Source organism: Rana temporaria, chromosome 1 (genome assembly GCF_905171775.1).
Source record: "Rana temporaria chromosome 1, aRanTem1.1, whole genome shotgun sequence".
Lineage (NCBI taxonomy): Eukaryota > Metazoa > Chordata > Amphibia > Anura > Ranidae > Rana > Rana temporaria.
Window position 1 is genome coordinate 300,590,926 of NC_053489.1, and position 4,848 is coordinate 300,595,773.

Sequence of the window (4,848 nt, forward strand, 5' to 3'; positions counted from 1 at the left end):
TGCCCCTTGTGATGTCTGCATCATGGGGGCGGACAGTCATGCCTGACACCCATGTCACTCACCAACCAGCCAGCTGTTCCCATACACGTTCTGTTCAAATTCTGTTGGGATGGGGCTTTGACGGTATATGTAGCTGTCGTGGCTGGACCCTGGGTGTTTGGCATGGACGTGCCATATGAGGCATTGGGCATCGGCTATCACCTGTACGTTGATGGAATGCCAGTGCTTACGATTGCAGTATATGTGCTCTGTGGCACGGGGGGGCCATAGTGCCACATGTGTGCAATCAATGGCCCCCACGGTGCGTGGGAATCTGGCAATTCTGTAGAAATCCTGCATTGCCTTCACCCACAGATGCTCCTGGATGGGTCTGATGATTTGGTTGGCCATGCGTTTGAGGATTGCGGGGACAACCTGGTGCACACATCTGCTAACGGAGGATTGTGCCATCCCAGCCACAGCTCCATTTGTACGCTGAAACGAGCCACTGGCAAGGAAATGGAGTGTTGCCAGTACCTTGACCAGTGGCTCCACTGCATGTGAGAGGTGTGTCTGGCTGGTGATGTCATCTTTCAGGGTTGTGGTTAATTCCAGGATGGCAGTAGGGCTGAATCTGAAGATGCGATACACCTCCGAATCACCCATGCCAAAGACGTTTATGCGCGGTCGGAAGATCCTCTCCCGTGCCCTCCTCCTTCTGCGCGCATCTAAAGCCAGTAGGATAGCTATGACCCTGGATGCCCCTGGCATGTTGGCATACAGATTGTTGTCCTGCAAGTGTGGCTGCTCAGCTTGTCCCTAACGGTGCTGCTAAAGCTGACCTGCACACGTCTGGTGCAAAGTTAAAGCTGCTTTTATGAGGGGTAACTTTAGACCGGGCGTACAGCTTACGTGCACCGTGCGTAGCCTGCGCCGGACAAACGTACTTTCGTGGATCGCCATATCTCCCTCATTTGCATATTTGCATAGCAAAACAATGGTGCGTCCAGCGTATTTTTGCGTCCACGATGCGCCGGTGTAGAAAAATTACGACGGTCAGAAAAAACTATTTTTCAGGCGTATCTCGTTTTGTGGATACAGCGCATAGTTACACTTACGCCGCGCATTTTGAGATATGCCGGCGTAAGTGCTTTGTGTATCTGCCCCATAGCCTTTATAGGGATAAGGCCTGGCCAGTGTGATCACCAGCCTTCAGCTCTAGAGGAGATATTACAGAATATACTGTCATTTCCTAGAGGAATTTTTTAAATGTGTGAGTGTAAGCACTATCTTCTTTATCTCTGCCTCCATAATGGGTGCATTTAAGGTCATTAATTGTGTAGGTGACAGTGAAGGGAGGTTAAGGTCTGCCAAAAAAGCCTGAATATCCTGATCTGTAGGCTGAGGGGTATCAGGATAATTTTTAATATTATATAAGGACGAGTAATAGTCCGCAAAAGTGTCAGCAATATCTCTAGGGTTATATAATTTGCTGTTGTCAGATAAGCTATGAATATAGGGGATTTTCGTGTGAGTCCTCTGGTTTCTTAACCGGAGTGCCAAATATTTGCCCGCTCTGTTACCCGAGGAGTAATTTGTAAGCTTTAGTGCATTAACAAATTTACTATAACGTTCTAGGAGTAGGAATTGTAGATCAGAGCGAAGTTTGTTCAACTTACTCAAAACCTCAGCACTCGTGAAGCCTTGTTCTGTACCTCCAGAGCTCTAATGTCACCCATAAGCAGGTCCAATTTCAAGGCCCTCTGTCATTTAAGCCTAGAGCTAAGTTGCAATAAAATTTCTCTAATAAAGGCCTTATGGGCACACCACAATACTGTCAGATAAGACACCGACCCCGTGTTCAAGGCAAAATACTCCTTCGGGTGCTTGGCAATAGAAGCCACATGGGTGGGTGTCTGGAACAGGCTAGTGTTGGCTCTCCAAAGATAGGCCAGACTAAGGGTCTCCCCCTCCACCACCGAAACAGAGACGGGTGCATGGTCCGACCACAAAATATCGAGGATGGTGGAGGAGGAGACCACCTGGAGCAAACATCTGTCAACAAGTATCATGTCAATACGGGAAAATTAGTTGTGCCTGAATGAGTGAAAGGAGTAGTCACGTTCATTAGAATGCCGACACCTCCAGACGTCATAAAGATCCTCTCTATGAAGAATTGGTTACAACGAAGGTAGAGGATGCTTAGACTTGTGCCGCGTACACACGATCAGTCCATCCGATGAGAACGGACCGATGGACCGTTTTCATCGGTTAACCGATGAAGCTGACTGATGGTCCGTCGCACCTACACACCATCGGTTAAAAAAACGATCGTGTCAGAACGCAGTAATGTAAAACACAATGACGTGCTGAAAAAAACGAAGTTCAATGCTTCCAAGCATGCGTCGACTTGATTCTGAGCATGTGTGGATTTTTAACCGATGGTCGTGCCTACTAACGATCGGTTTTGTCATATCGGTTAGAAATCCATCGGTTAATTTTAAAACAAGTTGCCTTTTTTTTAACCGATGGTTAACTAACCAATGGCGCCCACACACGCTCGGTTTTGACCGATGAAAATGGTCCATCAGACCATTCTCATCGGTTGAACCGATCGTGTGTACGCAGCATTAGTGGTGGTGTCTACATTATAATCAACATTCATATTGTAATCCCCACATACAATCACAGCTCCTTTCCTAACAGATGAAATTTTCTTTAACATCCTATTCATAAATCGGAGCTGGTGTGAGTTAGGAGCATACAAATTAACAACAGTACAGTTATGGTTATTAAATTCACCAACAAGGATCAGATACCTGCCAGCAGGATCAGAGAAAACTTCCCTGAGTGTGAAGGCAACCGAATCCCTGATGGCAATAATGACACCTCTATGTTTCTTATCAGGAGCAGAGGCAAAAAATATATGAGGGTAGTTCTTGTGCTTAAAACTAGGAGGGTTTGTGGAAAGAAAGTGGGACTCCTGAATACACAAAATGTCTGCATGTAGCTTTTGGGCTTCTTTCCAAAGCGTAGACCTTTTAGCTGGGTGGTTCAAACCATTAACATTGAATGAGACTATATTAATCGCCATGGGGAGGGGGACAAGAATGACAGTGACAGTAGCTCAGGGAAAATGTGATGCCATAGGTCATGTGGAATCCTGGATGTTGTTTCAGTAGACATGTCTCCAACAGCATCCCATTCATTGAACAAAAGTCCATCTCAAAGGGAGCAAAAGAAAAAAGAAGAAAACAAAAACAGCAAAAACAGTAACAGTCAAAAGAACAGTTTAGTCTGTTAAAAGTGAACCGAATAGGTAAAAAGGGAGATTCATTCTTGAATCTGGTAGCAGTGTACCTGTGCATATATCAAGGAGGGAAAATAACATAGTAAATAGGAACTGGTAGTGAAAAGCTGTTCTGTGGCCGAGGAATTTAGGAGGCACGCTTTTTGCCCTTCTTCTTATGTGACACCAATTGCCACAAGTCCTGGGAGTCCATTTTGGCCGTAGACAGGAGTTCTTAATTAGTTTGTTCCGGAACAATGTCCCAGGTCCGTAGCAAAGCGATGCCTTCATCTAAGTTGTTGATTACAGAAGTGCGGTCATCACGCGTGACAGTAAGCTTAGCCGGGTATCCCCACCGGTAAACTATATCATGGTTGCGTGAGGTGTGTCACAACCAGTAGTAGCATTTTGGCGGTGTGGTGGCGGAAACAACCTCCAACACTACTGTACCTTGTCCTGTGTCCTTCCCAGCTGCCAGCAGAGTCACCCAATGCGCCGTGAAAGATAGGTAACGTCCATTTCCATGCCTGCTGGACCATGAGTCAGCAGTAATATGCACCTTACCACTGACTGGTACCAGAAATGTAACACAGACTCCACATTAGAGAAAATGAAACATACATAATTATTGTAATAATTGGTGCAACTATACCAATATAAAAAGATGAAAATAATAATAGTAATAATAATAATAATAATAATAATAATAATAATGATCAGAAAAATAAAATAAAATGGCCCGGATTCACATACCTTGGTGCATAATTAAGCTGGTGTAGCGTATCGAATATACGTTACGCCGACGTACCGCAGAGCGGCGAGCACAGTATTCACAAAGCACTTGCTCCCTAATCTACGCTGGGTTCCCTCGGCGTAACTCGTTGTAAGTGGCAGTGGGCGTGAGCCATGCTAATGAGGCGTGACCCCATGTAAATGATGGGCCGAGCGTCATAAAGATACGAATAACGTACGGCACATGCACCTTCCCGTGGATGCAACCCAGTGCGCATGCGCAGAATCACGTAAAAACTACTCCCTAAGATACGACGGATCACTGCCTACGACGTGAACGTAACCTACGCCCAGCCCTATTCATGTACTACTATGTAAACGACATAAAATACGATGGCTGTTCCCTGGTCCATACCTTTGCTTGAGTTGCGCCTCATAAATGGGGAATAACTATACGCCGGACGGAAGCCTTACGCAAACTGCGTATATTATGCGCCGGGCGCAACTACGTTCGTGAATCGGCGTATCTCACTCATTTGCATATTCAAATTGATCTACAAGAAATCATGCAATTTGAAAACATATGCCGGTCAAATCAAAGAATGTTTTACTAGTGTGTATCACGTTATTTGTGTATATGGTTTAAAGTGGTTATTTGGAGAATGACCAAGCATATGCCTAACACCAACTAAGGATAAGGAAAAAAGACCAGTTTATGACAGAAGATACTTGATTTGGGGTGTTTTGTCAAACACCTGACGTAGAACAATATGATGTAAAAGTTTTCCATTTGTTACGATTATTCCTTTGCTATCGACAAACATGTGTTAGTACATATGTCAATTTTG